Source organism: Branchiostoma belcheri, unplaced genomic scaffold, assembly GCF_001625305.1.
Source record: "Branchiostoma belcheri isolate BF01 breed outbred unplaced genomic scaffold, Haploidv18h27 scaffold145, whole genome shotgun sequence".
NCBI lineage: Eukaryota > Metazoa > Chordata > Leptocardii > Amphioxiformes > Branchiostomatidae > Branchiostoma > Branchiostoma belcheri.
The window spans coordinates 13,136-32,225 of NW_017802880.1; the positions used below are offsets into that span (position 1 = coordinate 13,136).

A 19,090-nucleotide genomic window follows, 5' to 3' on the forward strand; every position below is an offset into this window, starting at 1 on the left:
CCCCCCCCGGTCTGACTAACGTTAAACGTTTTTATATCCCAAGACTCCGATACACAAGTGCTCTAATTTATACTGAAAACAGAAGCCTACTCCTTAATTATGAGCCACCAATACACAATTAAGAAAGGTAATAAGTTGGGAATAAGTTTATTGCTATCCAATATGAAACAAACAACGATAGTAGATTGTTACATTCAAAAACTACCGAATACAAATATAACAACTTAATCTATACAATACTACTGTGACGTGTGTGCCCTTGTATAGAGGCTTATACAAGCTTTGTCTTCACTTTATTTGCATTTCAATCAATAGTTTGTGCTTATAAACCTGCATTTCCCCTCTGGTCTCTCAGTCACTGACGAAAGCTAGTGAATACTAGCTGAAACGTCTGACGTTTGCAAAATCATATCCAGCAGCTTGAGTAACTTCTTTTTGGCGTATCGTATTACCTTGACGTCTAACCTTCATTGACGTAAAGCTACACTCGCTTATCTTAATAGCAAATAATAGTTACACGGTTTAATACAATAAAGAATCAAACTTCCAGAACGATAAAATGTATAAGTTGTATGTAGTTGATATAATGACTATACCATGACATATCATATATATAATGATGAAAGTTTAAGATATACACATTCTGATACACGTTATTTTCACATCACAGAAAACACATCCCATATACAAAAGTGATAACAACCTTTATAAAAACTGTGGTATAAATTGATAAAAATGTAGGCTTTTAGAAATTGTTCCATGATTGTCACTTTTTCTCAGTAATGGACTTGACAGTGATACACAAAGACAAATATTTTACAACTCCTTGTACATGTACTTGCACATATAAACGGGGTTGTAAAAGTAGCTAATAGTAGTGTATAACATGTTTACACTATGTTACATGTAACAAAGTCACATCCGTCCCCTTCGCGATGTCTACCGCCCACGCTATGGCACGCTTTCCTGCAGCTGCACACATGGTACTTTAACAGTCAGTACATCGGTGGCCATGTTGGAGACAGGCGCGTAGCACTGACACAACTGGTCCTCCAACAACCCAGTTATCCTACCGGGGATACTGTTATAAACACCGACATGTCCACCTATGGAGGACGAGAGTACCCAGTGCTAGTGGAAGAGGCCGGTGTGGTGAATCTGTAGACCTTCTCCGGAGACCCGTGTGTATCCGTACGAAGACGCTCCTACTGCCGTATCTTGTAGTCCTCCCAATCCCGGATACTGACGGCGGAGTAACATCTGTGCGGCATGGATGTGTTTGTCTGTCAGCACCTCATCACTAAGGAGTACGGCCTTGTCTTCAGCGGTGAGCTTTAGATCGGAGATCCACGTGTTTTCTTAAGGCTGTTGTTTCCAATTTGGTGTGTCAACTGTTACATTACATTTTGCTTCTCACGTGGAGCTGCTGCAACCTGGATATACCGGACCACCTTCTCTACAGCTGGTTTGGTGGTGCCACGATGTTTCCTTGAAATGCTGTCCTCTTGTTGTTGGGCTTGACTATTTTCTTCTGCAATCGTTGCTAACTTAGGTTCTTCACGGATGACCTTGTAAGAAGTGTTACCAACACCAGTCTTGAAGACGCTGGCTCGGCTCTTCTGTCCTTGTGATGGCAGGATGGATTCACAGATGTCCAGACCTTCGTCCAGTTTGTCCCGAATGATGCACAAGTTGGACTTCAGCTCTTCCATTTTTAATACACCTTGCAACAAACAAACAAACAAACAAACAAACAAAATCTTTATTAATTATTCTGTTAATCACGAGCACTCCAGGAACTGTCAGGAACCATTTAGAATAAACACGACCAGACATAAACAGATGTATATTCACTGATACAACTTTTTGTCATGATGCATTGTTCTTTTTTAAGGTGCGGCCATGTTGATCGGAATACATGAGTGACATCCCCGGAGAACCTAAAAACTGATGCGAGCGTACGAATAAAAAAGTTTGGCAAAAAAGTGCATTGATTATGGTCATGAAGGCGGAAGAAATGGCTAAACACACAGAGTATAGTATGGGGACTAATAGTCTTCAAATTTTCTTCTTTCTGGCATTCTACGATATTAGTATTGTTTTCCCATTTTTTTGTTTGCAATTTACGGCATATACTTTCTCATTTTGCAGCTGTTCTAGAGAATTTACAGTGTGAACGAAAACTTGTTTCTTGGAAACAGGCGAAGATCCATGCGCACGCAGATGTCATCCATACAATGAAATAAACATGGCCTTACCACACTGTTGGAGATACCAAAATTGTCAAAGCCATGTGAAATTAGTGGAGCAGATAACATCAAATTTTGGAGGAATCTTTCAGATTGTGATACAAGCACCAAACTTGGTACAGATATTCATGAGACATTACTCTTTTGAAAAAGTACGCGGGCCACTTGATTTGACTTTTGGCGCCCCCTAGCGGCGCTTTTTGGTACTCAGCCGACCTTCCGGGCTTTGTATCTCCTGTTCTAAACATGCTACAGTCATGATTTTTATGAGGTAAAAAGCTGTTAAAGTAAGAAAGTAACGTAAATTTGGTGTTTCTAGCAGCTTGCGTTCGAACTGCAGGGGCGTTTTTTGCCGGTGCACAATTTGCTCCAACTTGGAGTCCAAGGGCGCTAATTTGACTTTTGACTTGACTTACTTACTTGACTTATGTCGAGTCCTGGTGTCCCTGGCCTCGAGACAAAATGGCTGACCAACACTCCCTATCTTCCATCACTTGACCCAAGTAGTCCACCTCCAGGCCAGTGTCTCTCCTTAGGCAGTCTATGTAGGTTGCAGCCGGTCTGCCGGCCTTCCTCCTCCCATGCTTGGGAGTCCACAGTACCAGCTCGGCCACAATCTCCTCTCTGCTCCTATGACAGTGTCCTGCAAACCTAAGCCTTCTTGATCTAATTTTGCTAGAGAGTCTTGGTAGGTCGGCGTAAAGGTCCCTGTTCGTAACATGCTGTGACCAGTGGATGTTGAGTGCAGTTCTTAGCAACCTCGTATAGCATCCGTCCAACTGCTTTTCTAGCTTGGTGGTAAGAGTCCATGCCTCGCATCCATACAGGAGGACTGCCTCAACAGTCGAGAGGAAGAGCCTCACCTTCAATCCACGTGAGAGGTTCGATCTCCAGATGTTTTTCAGCTTGTTGCAAGCTTGCCAGGCTGCTGCTTTCCTTGCAGTGATGTCCCTTGCTGTGCTCTCCATTCTAGACCCCAGGTACTTAAAGTCCTTTACCTCATCTAGGTTGGTACCATCATTTGTTGTGAGGTTGTATGGAGCCGGAATGTTGAAAGCCATAAACTTTGTCTTTCCAGCATTCATGCGAAGACCGACTTCTCCCACTGAACTCTCCACACGCCCTAGCAGCACTTGAGCTTGTTGGATTGCCTCCGACAGAAGCGCTATGTCGTCAGCGAAATCCAGATCAGTGACTACCTTCGGGCCCACTCTTCTGCTCCTCCTCTTCTCTATATGCAGACCAAGCTCTTCCTCCCTACCCTCTATAGCAGCCCTCAGTGCATAGTCAAGGACTATCACAAAAAGGTATGGAGCAAGTGTGTCCCCTTGCAGCACCCCTGCGTACAACTCAAAGAGCTCCGTTTCTCCATCCGGGGTGATGACCTTCGCCTTTGTGCCCTGGTACATACTGGCTATGGCTCCCACCAGCTGCTCAGGTATGCCATATGCTCGAAGAATCTTAAGCATCTTGCCTCGGTGTATGGTATCAAATGCTTTCTTAAAGTCAATAAATGTTATTATTGCAGTCAAGTCGTAAGTCTTGATACCTTCAATCAATCTGCGGAGTGCCAGAATATGTCCCACAGTTGATCTTCCCACCCTAAAGCCGTTCTGATTCCTTCTCAGATGTTTATCCAGAGCCGGTCTTATTCTGTTAAGAATCATTCTATTGTATGTCTTGGCAACAATAGAGCTCAGGCTGATGCCTCGGTAGTTCCCTGGAAGCCTGAGGTTCCCGGATTTTGGTATGGGCACAATGTTTAAGGTACTCCATTGTGCCGGCTTCTCACCCTCGCACAGTGCCTTGTTGCAGAAGTCCAAAATTATCCCGTCCAGATCTTTACACCTTTTCAGCACTTCAGGCGGAATCCCATCCTCACCGCTACTTTTTCCCTCAACCAGTGACTTCCTTGCATTCTCATATTCTTCCCTATCAAAGGGGCCCACCTTTATGTCTAGGTCTTCCAGGACAGTTGGAATCTCTTCATCTTCATTTACTATGTCTGGGGGGTTTCCAAGGAGGTTCTTAAAATGGCTATACCATCTTTCCAGTCTCTCTTTTTGTGTGTTCCCTTCCAGCAAGCTTTTCTGTCCCTCATTCCTGTTAGTTATCTCTTTTATCAACTTCCAGCTCTGCCCATGTCTGTTGTTCTCATGTGACATTTCAACCTTCCTAATTTTCTGTGCAAGATCTTCCTCTGCGACTTCTGTATATGTTTCCTCTAGTCGTCTTCGGGCTTGTTTGAGTTCTTGCCTGTTCTTTTCATGTCCATTTTGTAAGAATATTTCGTACGTTTTGTTGACCTCATCCCTGGCCTGTGTCACTCGTGGATCACTGGAGTATTCTGCTCTCTTTTCTCTTTTCTTGACAGGGATCACTTCCTCTGCTGCTTCCTCATTTGCTGTTATAAACCTCTCATACCTCTCTGTCGCGGTTTCACCTTCTTCGTACAAGGGTTGGAATCTGTTGCATACTTCTATGGCATAGCACTCCTGAAGGTCTGTGCTCACTCTGAGGGCTCCCCAGTCATACCGTTTCTTCCTTGGTTCAGCCTTCTTCTTTCTCAGACTGAGCCTTACTCGAGCTGAAACAATCCTGTGGTCAGAGCCTACGCTCGCAAAAGTGCTGTACGCCTCTGCGTTTAGCATACTGTTTTGCCACTTCCTACGAATCAGAATGTAGTCTAGTTGGTACCTATTTCCTCCCGGGCTCATGTAGGTCCACAGTTTCCCCGCTTTCTTCTGAAATCTTGTGTTACAGATAATCAGGTTTTGCTCGCTGGTCAGCTCTAATAGCATCCTGCCATTTCTATTAGTTTCACTGTGTAGTGTGTACCTTGCCTCTTCATCTCCTAGCCTGGCGTTAAAGTCTCCCACAACCATCAGGAGATTGTGTGCTGGGACAGACTGTATTGCCCTCCTGAGACTATCGTAGTGCTCACTTATGATGTCTTCATCTGCTACGTTGGTAGGGCAGTATGTAACTATTATGGTCGTTACTGGATTTCCCTGGAAGCTTACAATCAGTATTCGCCCGTTGAATGGAGTCACCTTTGCCAGTGAGTTGAAAGCTTTCGTGCTCAGCAATATCCCCACCCCGCCAACTGCTGCACCAGCCAGGTTTCTACTTGCTGTCGTAGTTATTAGGGTGTTACCATGTATGCTTTCATACCGGACTTCATCCTCATGCACAATGCGGTGTTCCTGTATTCCCAGTACATCAATGCCTTGTATGGCCATATTTGTTGACGATTCCTCTCTCCTCTGTGTCTCCTTGATTGTCCTTACATTCAGAGTTGATATAGTAGTTATAGATCTGCAGTTCACCATTCTTCTCTCCCTGCCAGAACCATAATCAAGCCTGCCCCTTCCTTGCGGATTTGGGGGTAAGCCGTCCTGTGATTTCCTTGAATCCAGTTCAGCAAAGAGAGCTTGATTAGGGACTTCAACCCTAGTGTTGTATTGCCTTGCCATCTTGTCTTTTCCATTGCTATATAACTACTGTGGTCGCAACTCCTACAGCATGGTTTTTCATGTGTGTTTTCCTTCACGTAGTCCAGTGGCCGTTGTAGGTAATCCTTCAAGGCACCTACTTCCGCCCTTCACCGTCTCCATCCAGCGATGAAGTCCAGCACAGGTCTCAGGACTCCCTGCTTGTGATCACTGGCCGCCATTGTCAATCTTGACATGCGCCCTCTTGCCGCAAGGAGAGTAGAACTCAAATGCGCCTGAGGTAGTGATCTACCTCAACTTTCAGGTCAAGGGTCACAATATTGTAAATTGTAGTATGGGGAGAAAACAGAATAAACATCTGATAACTCATAAACAAAGCTGGTAGGGGTGGGAGGGGGGCATACTCACTGTTGGAGATGCTTGTCACATTATGTCTGACTAATACACAAAAACCAAAAAAGGAACTCAAAATAACTTTAAGCCCTGTCTAAACTATCCAGCAATGTTGAAAAGCTGGCCATTTGGGACTCCCCCACTGAGGATGGCATCAGATTCTTCCCCAGTGCTGGGACATCCCCAAAATGGCAGCCATTGCTGGGCGTGACCCTTGACCCTTTGACTTTTGGCGCCCCCTAGCGTAATCACTCGGAGCAAATTGCTAGAGACACCAAATTTACGTCACTTCTTTCTTATTTTAACAGCTTTCTACCACATAAAAATCATGACTGTAGCATGTTTAGAACAGAAGATACAAAGCCCGGAAGGTCGGCTGCAGTACCAAAAAGCGCCAAAAGTCAAATCAAGTGGCCCGCGTACTTTTTCAAAAGAGTAATGTCTCATGAATATTTGTACCAAGTTTGGTGCTTGTATCACAATTTGAAAGATTATTTCAGTTATTACTACATGTAATGATGTACTTTTGATCAACTTGAGGATGTTCGCCTATATACATATCTAAAAAGCTGTGGCCAAGTGAACTTTTAAGACTATATCTGATGTAGACAGTTTAGGAAAATGATTTTACATGGTAATAATTGTTTATACTGTAGGAGCAAATTAGTAACCTGCAAGTTTAATTGTTGATAGTTTGTTGCCATTTTAGCCATGGTTTGTTATGTGACCTCTGGACTCAATTCTTAATTTTTAACTTGTAATTGTATGTAATCTGTGTTTTTGTGGATATCTGTTTTATGTACGTATGTGTGTTTGATGAGCCCCTTATGGGGCTAAAGGGCATCTTAACACATTACAGAACGTAATTATCTTTAGTAGATTAGCTTTTGCTTTCTTTTATGATATGGCATGTTGGTTGTTCAATGGAGGTATAGCATGTTTATCTACATGTGTACAGTTTTTCTGTTGTTGTTTTTTTGTACTGCTTGACTTTTATTTTATAATTCTTTTGACCGTTTTCTAATTTTCTAAAACATTTCTAGGAAAAACATTTGGAAGAGCTGGCAGATATCAGGAAGGCAGGACATGAGGCTTTGGCTGTTATTTATACCAAAAAACCAACTTACCTGATTTATTCTTCTTATCCGGCGTGCTGTGAAACCCCAACATAGCCCGGAAGCTCCTCCATATGTACTCGGCCAGCTCTTGATCATGCTCGACGTCAACGTCAGCGGAAATGGCGTCACAGACGATGGTCATGAGGAAGTTCATCAGGAGGATGAAGATGCAGATCATGAAGGAAGAGAAGAAGATCGGCCCGGTGAGAGGGTTGGAGTCCAACATGTCTTGGGCGAAGAACCTAGAATCAAAACACAGATTTTTTTTTCTGATCAGTGCAAAGTAAACCTGATCTTAACATCGTATATCGATGATTTTCGGTTCAATATAATGTCACATCAATTCCCCTTGCTTAAGTACACAGCACATTCCATCCCAAACTATCAAATACATTTTACCTAATACATAATTGCATGGTACATAATTGTCATAAAGTAAAAAAAAATCTCTAAGATGAGTTCAACAAGAATCTGTTTGCAGCAGTCTTGAACTTAGTCATATCAGGACAGTCAGGGAAGACCGAGGCTGGTAAGGAGTTCCACAGCCTGCCAGTCCTTGGTACATATGAAGACATGTGGAGCTGGGTGTTGGATTTTGGCACTTTAACAAAGTAAGGGTGCCCACTTGTAGTTGAGCGAGTTACTCTATATTTAATATTTGATACAACTTCGTGCTTAAGTGTTTCATATTTGATGATAAATATGTTTCATTCGTAAATTATGTTTACATGAATATTAACTGATATTAACTTGGTCATTAACTTTTCAGTACTTTATCATGTAATCCATGTTTTATACACATCATATCATTTATGTAAACCGTTTAGGTTTAGTTTTTATTTACATAAAACTCCTGTGCATTATTTTCTGCCATGCTTTATATTTACTGTGTAGCTTGTATAAAAATAGCACACTGTTTAGTATCAAGTTACATAGAGCTCTTGTACGTCACTAAACCACAACGCAAAAATAGGTAGATATACAAAGAAATGCTTTGCTATTAGAAAAAATACCGAAACTTGCCATTAGCCCAATTCATTCATTCAATTGTAACACTTTATCGAAGACTTGTGCTATCCCTTATTGTTTGAGTAATTAAGATATGTTAGGTTTTATTCGACATTAGGTCTTATTCAACACATCTATTTCATTGTTTGTTACTTTCTTTATGTACACTGTACCATGCGCAATTGTCGTGCAATAAAGTTCTTTTACTAACCTGCCAAGCATCATCTCGAAGAGTGCAAACGTTGTGTGGTACAGGTCTACGTAAGATTCCATGTGGCCTCCGAATATGAGGTGTCCTATAAGTTAAATTATATTGATGGTTATGAATTTTATTAGATGAAAGGTTAAAGCACATAGGACAGCCCCTTTATGGCATGGGGAACTTAGGGGTTAAAATGTGTGTGTTGGACTAGTTGCACACCGAGACTGCAATTAAAAAGAATCCTTTAGATCTAATTGACACAAGTAAAATACACTTTAGTCCTGGATATTGTACTGCTTGAATATTGCACTTGTTCATGTGCCATGCTGCTACTTTTACCATGAGAACAGGCTTGTGGGGTTTTCTTTATGACCTCTTTGAGACCTTTATTGACACAACAAAAGTACAGCGACTTTCTTAAGGTCTCAGACATGTAGATACAGACAATTATACATGGGTACAACGAAAATATCCTACGTACAAAACAATAGGTGGGTCAACTAATACTACTTGTTCTAAGGTCTAAACATTCTTTGATATATTTACCTATTTGTACACAGTAAGGGTTTTAGCCTTCTATGATGAAATTAAATTTATCTATAGCATGAAATGAAACTAATTCTGTTGAGCACACGAGGTACAGATTGCGCATGTAGCGGGAAAATAAGCCACACCTGCAGACCAACATTGTGTTTGAGGCCACAGCAAGTAATTTTTATGGATGACATCAGCGCGTGCATTGATTTTCGCCTGATTTTGGAGAAAAAAAACAAGAAATTTTGTTGCCTACTAACACTGGTCAACATGCCGAAAATGGGCAAAGATGTCTGTTTCCATGCCGGAACGTGGTGGCAGATAACTATAAAGAGAGGAAACAAGAAAAGGCTCTGATTTAATGTTTTGTTTCTAACTTTGATGCAGTGATATGTGATGATGGCTGTGTATATGTGATGTTCCCACTGAATCAAAACCATTTGTACCATGATTGAGTCAAAATCGGGTACTCACCGCCACCCAGCTGGCGGACAGGGAGTGGCGCCCCTGCCCATTGAGGAGCTTGTAGTCTGTAGCCAACAGACTACAACAACATATATATACACATCATATACACAATACAAAATAAGAGCGACACCCCAAATCCAAATCAAAAACCCCTACCCCTCACCGTGCCGGAGCCCTCAACTTATTGAGGTTGTGCACGTACGGGAAAGAAGAAGAAGAAGAAGAAGAAGAAGAAGAAGAAGAAGAAATTTTTAACTGTAGGAACCTTGTTTTTTTTCGGCCGGCCTTGTTTTTTTTCGCCCGCTCGCATTAGATGTGGAGTCTGCAGAGGATGTCATCCATAAAATTTACTTGCTGTGGCCTAATGATCGTTTATGTTTTGTCCAAACTAAACACTTACCTGCACTGATGAAGGCGATAAAGGCGATGGCAGCAACAACCAAGAACGACAAGAGCTCCTCCTTCATGATGCCGGGAAGAGCCAGGAGTTTGCCGATTGTTTGACTGAAGCGGACGACGCGAAGTAGGGATATGGTGTTGATGAAGACAACAAGACCCAGGACGTGTTTAAAACAAGCATCCCACCATGCAGTGGTTTGCAGGTCAACAAAGCGTTCAAATCCCAGCTCACCTGGTGGATAAATATATTAGAGTGGTACATAAATTACTTTTGTGGTGGCGTTTGATAATGAATGAAAGACCTTTATTGTACGTTTGAGCTCCAACAAGCTAAGTACAGGTCATGGATAGACAAGGAAAAGGATACAGCAATGACACTTAAACTATACGTACTGATGTGGTCTACTATTTACATGTTCAACTTCTTCTCGCTTCTTGACGCAGTAATAGATGTACGAGCATATAGAACTAATGATACATGGGTTGTCAAGTTTGATAAGAAATATGAATTTTTCTGATTCATTTAAATGTCCAAAGCTGGGGAACTTATCTATTACATAAGAATATAGGAAATCTCTCTCATTACTATATAACGTGCAGTCGACCACAAAATAATGATACTCATCCTCAATCTTATCTAAATCGCAAAATTGGCAAATCCTTTGCTCGAGAGGAATGCGTTTGTTATGATATAATTTTTTACTCGAGTTGTGCAACCACTACAATGTGTGAATGTGTTTTGTTTTTTGTGACCCGAATAACGATAATTAAAATCACCTACTACAAAGTTTGATACAAATAATGTAATGTAATGTTTCATATGAATGCGGGACAAACTGAAAATGTCCATTTTTTACACATTCCTACAAAATTATAATCTTACTTTACCGATTGAACTGCGTCCAGACTAAATTTGGACAATCCGGAGCACTTTGCATAAATGTTTTTGTTCAGGTTAGGCTAAATAATATATAACTGATATTTTGTGAAAAAAATGTCCCTGGTACCGTACGGGTCATAATGACTCCCAGCGGGAGTCGTCACGCATCGTTGAAAATCGAAAAAATGATTTTTTTTAAAGATTTTTTTAAAAATCAAGACTTTTCTAGAGAAAACCTCAAGATTTCCTGGAAAATCCAAAGATCGTTTAAATTGTTGTGTTCAACTTGTGTAATGTAATTTTTAATGAATGAATGAAGAATTTTATTGTACACTCATACCCAACAGGGTTAAGTACAGGTTACAAAAAAGGATGGAATACAGATAACGTTACATGTATATACATCGTTAAGTAGCTACAATTAAGTAATTAAGTAAATTCGGTTTCTTCTCGTTTCTTAGTAATAGAAAAAAGGTAAGGACAGGTATGTTTCAATATAAAAGGTTTGTCTAAGCTCATTGGAAATATAAATTTATCTTTACAGCTTAGGCCACACTGATTTAATTGTATGGATGACATCCACGCGCGCATTGATTTTCGCTTGTTCTCCAAAAAAAAAAAATCATGTCTTTTGAGGCTTCACGGAACTCCGGAACTCGGCTGGAACTCGGTACAGACTGCCGACTCATGAATGCCGCAAAAGGGCGGCTTATCGTAAAACTTCTTTTGTACTACCGCAAAACGTAAATTTTGTCGTAAATGAACCCTTTGCACATGCGTACTAGCTACACTAACAATGTAGAGCGCGAAGTTTGCAAGAGATGGCGGGGCAGCGTCGTCCTCAAAGTACGTCAAACTGGAGGCGTTGTTGTCGACTGGTATGCCATCGACATTGGCGAGGGGGATGTAACGTTTGCCCAGCTTCACGAGCGACTCGTGGCAGCCAGCGAGTATCGCCCGGACAGACGTCCTTTCTAGAGCGGCCACCACACGTTTGAGAGAAAATGGGAGCTGTGTTGAGGTGGCCTTTAAATTGGCCAGGCCACTTCTCAGTGCGGTTCGGCTGTTTTGTCCGTATTGTTGTTGATAAAACTGCAACAACTAAAGCCAAAGATTGTCAGCAGAAGTCAGCTTTTGAGGTAAGAATAGTTCAGTTATTTTTTTGTTTGTTTTGTTTTTCTGATTTCGATCCAGTATCCGTTGCAAAATTTATGGGGAGGGGCGCGTACACGTGTTATGATACAGACAAAATAAAGTTGTCAATGATTTACAGTAGTTTTATGTAGATTATGATGTTGTAGTCATATGGCAAATTTCCAACAAGATGCATTTCTTCATGCAAGTTTTTTGTTAATTTTCTGTTGGGTGTATTTTTTAATAGTGAGCTCTTGCAAAAATTATTTCACAAAATTTCCTATTTGAAAAATGAGTTTTATTTCTCTGTTTCACATCCGTTTTGTGCAGGGCTCTTTCATGTAGTGCACCAGTGGAGGTGTACTCTGCGCGAGTCAAGTCTAGGGCACTGGCCATTCTGCCACTGGTATGCTGGCAGTGTGGGGAAACAGACACTGCAGTGTTTCAGAGCATTCATTCAGTGTGCCAGGTGGGTTAAATATTATTGTGTACCTCATGTTTTAATTGTACATTCATTCTCACCCGCATTAGTAATGTTGTAATTTTTACAATACACTTACAATTTTATTTGGAAACATACATTCCAAGAGTAAATGGATTTTGCATACCATGTCATTTTTCTGTAGGTTTGCAAAGCCACTCGTGTTGAAGAGCGTACAAGAGTAAAGAGAAAGCTGGAGAGGAAGGGATCTAGAGAGGAAGAAGATGGACCACTAACTTTCAGGTGGGTACTGTTTCTGCTGTACCTTTTACATTTTGCCCAAAATATCGATCTCAAACTTTTATCTGAAATAAAATCCACATCTATTCAATCCCCTTGTTGTATGCACTTCTATAGGGTATAAAGTATAAACTATATACTGTATATATAATTCATGTATATATCTACCTACAATGTAGGTCAAGCAATACCTTTTACATTTTTCTGTAGGGAGAGAAAACTGCGAAGGAGGAAGCTGCGAAGGAGGAATCTGTGAAGGAGGATGAGACCTGAATAAGACTAACTACATCTACCTCCTGCAAATAAAAACTTGTTTGATGCAGTCACTGTGTCCTGTGGTTCAATCCGCAATATTGGCTTTGTATTCCTGTGGTTAAGCAGCATTTTTTTTTTGCTGAATTTTTTTTTCGCCCTCTCGCATTAGTTTTGTGGTCCCCAGAGGATGTCATCCATAAAATTAAATCAGTGTGGCCTTAGATGTATAAAGAAGGGGAACATAGATTGTATCAGATTATAAAAAAATCTCAACGTTTTTGAAACAATGGCAAGACTTTTTGGAAAAAATATCAAGATTGTTTAATAAGAACAGAAGCACTAGCGACATGTTATACAATGTACGTACCGTTACTTTTGGCGACCATTGCAAGTGTCTCCGATGCCACCACATATCTCTTGATGAAGACGGAGATTGTTGTGGCAGTACCGATGAGGCTAACGCATCCGAGGGCATTCCATTTCGACGTGAAATATTTGCATCCATTGTTTTTCATGGCTTTTAGTTCGTTACAAAGCATAACTAAGAACAGTAGTGTAAATAGAATGTGCATGAACAAGTCGACATAGTCAGCATCAGTTTCGTACTGAAACAATCTGAATGAAGTGATTGTCGCTGTTGGTACGAGATGCCCTACTCCGGAACGATTTAAGATCATGTTCACCACACTGAACAGCTTCAGGCTGGGATTGTAGAAGTTAACGGCGATTGTCACGAATTTTGTGTACTTGTCGAAAAACTCGTTGTCTTTCAAGACATTAAAGAATGATACAGCAGATTCATGACCCAACGGAACGTCAAACGAGTGGTGATTTGTGCATTGGAATGTGCCGTTTGGATAGGTTAACATGTCCCGAACCTGGAATCGCCAACATTTACCAGACACGTTTCCCTGATGAAGGCTCCAGCCAAGGTTATCAACAAACTTCCACGCCATGGAGCCTGTAGTAATGGACAAAATTCAAGGTGTCCTCACTGGCTAATTTTGGCATTTTAAACTTATAATCGTTTTATCACAAAGAAATTTCGAAAGAACTGTAGTTGTACTGAATATTGATACCTGGATACAAAAGGGTTATATGGATATGATTTTATTACCCTTTATTAGAGAATAACTAGATTTTGATTAGCTATTAGGTTATTCTCTAATAACTACAGGTAATTAGTAGATATCAATTTGTGCAAACGTACAATTGTAGCTTTGACCATTATGCACATAAAAATCATACTTTTATTGCAGTTATTTGTACCAAAGTGTTGTATTATAACTTTAAAGATAATTAAATTTGTGGCAATAAAATATGATGACGTCATCCATATGGTCCATAAAATCATATTCATAACCCTTTTGTATCCAGGTATCAATATTCAGTACAACTACAGTACTTTTGAAATTTCTTTGTGACAAAATGATTATAAGTTTAAAATGCCAAATTAGCCCGTGAGGACACCTTAAACATACGATGACCGGTTTTGTTAGAGGACATCAAAAAAGGTAATACCTATTCAAAATAAAAAAAAGATGGATGCTTTGATGCTAAAGCTATATTTTCTGACAATATGACGATACAAATAATCAATTTCTGGTGCTTTCTTCACAAAGCCTAATCCATTTCAAATACGTGCCAAGGTGCGCAAATATGACACCTTACGAGTGTGCTTAAATGCTGGAAACACAACTGTCAGCCATGTTTGTTTACATACTGGTAATTTCTGGTGGTACCACAAACTGAGTGCGCCTCATGTAGGCTGTTTCAACGCCAACCATAAATGTCCGAAATGTGAGATGCTTGAAAAGTGGCAGTAGACTACAACCACACGAAGATGTATTAATTCAATTAAGCCCCTTAAGACAATATTTCAATAGTTGCGGAATAAGAAGTGAATTTCTCCAGACGTACCTGGAAGTTGTCTGTTTTGTGTGAGACGTGGAGGACCGAGGCGGAAGGATCCCGTGTTGTGTGCAAACTGTCGGTCTAAGTACTTCATGTCCCTTCCGTTGTACCAGGTGGCTGGGTAAAGGGTCGGCAGCAGGACGTCCTCAGTCCACGCATAAAACTGGTCCGGTGTTTTAATCTGTTAATAAAATTTATAATTATTTTTAGCGCATTACTATCAGATGAGAGATGAAATTGAAAGTGAACCACTGTAGTGCAATAAAAACTACACTTTCACTTGTTGTAACAGATAAGACAGACGCTATGTACAGTGTCTATATGATAAGTTTACCAGCTCTTGTTGAGAAGTATAATGGCTTAAAGTCCTGCCCTAAGGACTACGACCCTTACATGTCCAGGAGCGTGCATGTCATATGAGCGAAAACAGCCGGGATTCGAACCCCCGACCTCTTGGTTCAGACACGGTTGCTAACCATTGAACTAGTGATTATCAAATCTGTGTCTGCACGCTACTACTGTTGAATATCTGACTGTGAGTGCATTTTCGTAAATGGACATTTTTTTTCAATACAGGCAGTAGTACAGTGATTCACTGTATTGTTTCATTTACTAATTGTCAACCTTGTTTTGTTTGTTTAATTGATTCATTATGTTGTTTAATTTACTTATTTTATTACTTCTTTGTTGTCATTACTATTTGATATAAAAAATTGTAAGAGCTTAATATGTATGATAATATTAAGTTAGATGGGGGCATACCCCAATAATTTTACTCTTATGTTGTAATATGTTTTGTAAATTGTTTTTACTACGTACGTGCAAAAAAATTGAATGAATCATTTGCTTACCGCATCGTATTCTTGCAGAATGTTGTTGGACAGTGACTGGGTCTCATAAAAGGCATGTTGGTCCTTATCCGCCTGGGCGATGTAGAAGAGGAGCACCACAAAGACAAACAAAAGAAGAAACTCCTTGAGTACTGAGGCTGACTTCTTATTCAGTTCCTTCTTCTTCCTAGCCGACTTCACATCAGGCTTGGCAGGTGGATAGACCTTCTTCGGTGCTGTAGAAGCAAAGGAATAATTTTATTTAAAAAAGGCTTATAAGTTATACAAAAATACGCAAATCCAAGTTGATGAAATTATAGAAATACTCTTAGTTGAAATCGACATTGAATACAACTATTGGGCGCAATACGCCATAACAGTGCAATATCATAACATAATGATTTTACAAAAAAAGTGAAATTTAAAAAAAAAAGATATGCTAACTCAAATTGATGAAAGTTTTGAAATGTTCTCAATTAAAATCAATTTTGAATACAATTATTAGGTGCAACGCGTAATGTAAATGCAATATGATTACATAAATGTGTTGATATCACAACATAAATAATTTGATGATGTGGTCTGAATTTTGGGCTGTAGAAAACAAGATTAAAGAACAAAAGGCAGCGTATTCAGAGAAAGTATTCATCGGAATTCTAAAATTAAAGTGGTGAGTGTCTCGCTATATTGTGGAAAAGGATTAATTTTCAAAAACATGCTTAAAGCTGCATTGCACAATACTACAGAACGATACAAAAAGTCAATGTTCTGTAGAAAACAAGATTCAAGAACAAAAGGCAGCGTATTCAGAGAAAGTAGTTATCGGAATTCTAAAATTAAAGTGTTCAACTTCATCTTTACCTGTAGAGTTCCGCAGGATCAACTTCATGTCTTCCCTCAGAATAGCAAAGGGCTTAGCGAGGGACGGGAGGCTACAGATGGCAGCCAGACCCACAGCAAGCACAAAGATCTACAAGGAATGGAGGTTTGCAAATATTTACCACTTACGTCGATGAAGGTTAGACATCCAGATAATACGATACGCCAAAAAGTAGTTACTCAAGCAACTGGATATGATTTTGAAAACGTCAGACGTTTCAGCTAGTATCCACTAGCTTTCGTCAGTGACTGAGAGACCAGAGGGGAAATGCAGGTTTATAAGCACAAACTATTTACTTAATCACATTTTATCTTACATGGATTTGCAATATGACTTTTTCTTTTGAATGGTTATGCGATCTTGGATTTTCATTGTTCTTTTAATCTGTCCCCGGCACCATGAGGGTATGAATAACCTGTGGTGAATGACAGAATGTCACACTATATTGGGGAAAAAGGATTACCTTTTTCAAAAACAAGCTTAACGCTGCCTTGCATAATATTATAGGACGATACAAAAGGTCAATTTTCTTGTCATTTCTTTACAAAATAAGTAAGATTCAGGAAGTGGAGGGGCAAAAATGTGTGTGACGCATCACGAGTGTGTTTTATAGCTAAAAACACAGATGTCAGCCATGTTTGTTTACACTTTCCAATAATTCATGGTGATGCAAACAAACTGAGTACCTCATATGGGCTGTTTCAGCACCAACCATTATCAATGTCAAATAATTGACAATGTATAAACATTTTAAAAAGTGGAAGTAAATTACAATAACACGAATATCGTTGAAGAGGTTCATCAGTCACGTAGAATTAACAGTAAGTAGAAATTCTTCGATCAGTGACTGTATTTTTGTACGGAAATCACGTACCTCCACACAAGCCTCGACCTAGTCTCGTGTTATCGTGTTCTCGCGAGACTAGGTCACTCCGTCATCAAGGTGTACAGTCGACATCGAAAATTTGGAGGTACGTAATTTACCTTACAAAAATACAGTCACTGATCGAAGAATTTCTACTAACAAATAACACGAAGCTTTTATCAAATGTCTGTGCAAAAATGATACATAATATCCCTTAGGTTATACTGGATTGGTTATACTATGTTCAAATGTAAAACTGAGAGGTATCGCAAGAACACACTGTCTTTCCTGGTTGATCTACTTAATGAGACATGACACGCTCAGGTGTTGCCCATCTAACATGATTACCTGCTAGATTGTTGTATTTATATGTTTTAACAAATTAACTAAATGGTTTTAATATGTTTATATGTGCAGGCCTAACGTAAGGCTTGTTAACTTGTATTAATTGGGTATTAATGGTATAGACTACGTGTAAAAATTCTCTTGTTGTAATGCCATACTATAATTCAGCTTAAGGGCTGCCACTGTGAGTCGCAAATAAACCATTGGTTAATTGTATAGGCCACACCGATTTCATTTGTCGGTTCTCGGATTCGCCTCTTCGTTTTTTTTTTCTGATTTGCCAAAAAAAATTGATTCTGGTTCTGAATCAACTGAAAAATGCTCATGTTTTGCCCCCCCAACAGTTGAGGAAAGTCCTTTTCTTCCTAGTTGTTACAGTTTTCCCATCTATCATTGCAGTGGTTTGATTAAAAGTTCAAAATTCAATGTTTAAATTTTAACCCAGCCTTTTGTGTTGACTTCATGGCTCATTTTGTAGCATTTAAGCCTATGATAGGATGCCTAGACCTGTTTTTATTTTTATCTTTTCTTGCCCTGTCGCTTCATATTTTTTTCTGAAAAAATCCGAGAACCAACAAATTAAATTGGTGTGGCCTTAATTAAAAATGTTTATTGTCTTGCAGACGTGTCACCTGTAGAGTGTCCATTACACAACTGGACCCCATGAAGGACAGAACAAAGGCCTTCATCCAGGCGTCACTCTTCTCCTTCCCCCAGTCCATACTGTACAGGAGGACGAAGAACGCAGAACTGGTGGACACCAGGAACACGGTCACCCACGCCATGTACTTGGCCAGGCGGAAGAGAGTTTTCCTCCAATATCCTGAGAGTCAACATATATAAATGTTATTAGAAGGCTACCTGTATGTGAAAGAATTTGTTAATATTGTAATGCAAAGGCTGTGGAAGACGAAATACACTTTATCTCAAACTGTTCCTTTCAAAGCAACGCTCGAAATGAATTGACTATTCAAACTTCTACAGTTTATCCTATTAGTAAGTTTACTAAAGTTACAGACAAAGAAAAAACTTTTCTTCTTTTAACTTCCCAAAACCCACTGATTTTAGAAAAAGGTGGGACATTACGTCTTCCATGGTCCCATCATTGTTATAATCACCACTCACCAACATAAGAATTCGTCTATTGTTTAACCACTGTTTTTGTCACATGTATGTTACCTGGTATGCTTCTACCACATGTACGCATGTTTTCCATATCCACGTAAGAAGTTAGCCCTCTGGTTAGCCCAAAATTGTTGCAAATAAATTTTTAAATGAACTAGTTTCTAGCAAAACCTGACACTTCAATAGGCTTGTTTTATATGACAAGAAAATAAAATTACACACAATAATTACCTCCATAAATAATTTCTCAGGTTGGTAAACGACTGAATAGCAAAGTTCTTTTTATCAGAACCATTTATTTTTCAATAATCAGAA

At 39.7% G+C, this 19,090-nt stretch overlaps 1 long non-coding RNA gene and 1 pseudogene across 1 annotated transcript; one reads left to right on the forward strand and one right to left on the reverse strand.

Moving 5' to 3' along the window:
* Window positions 1-895: 895 nt before the first annotated feature.
* The window catches only part of LOC109464984, a 41,367-nt pseudogene continuing 23,172 nt past the window's right edge, over window positions 896-19,090 (reverse strand).
* On the forward strand, window positions 12,299-12,963 carry LOC109465006. Its single transcript, XR_002139927.1, has 3 exons — window positions 12,299-12,309; window positions 12,467-12,564; window positions 12,772-12,963. It is a non-coding gene; the product is annotated as an uncharacterized LOC109465006 (long non-coding RNA).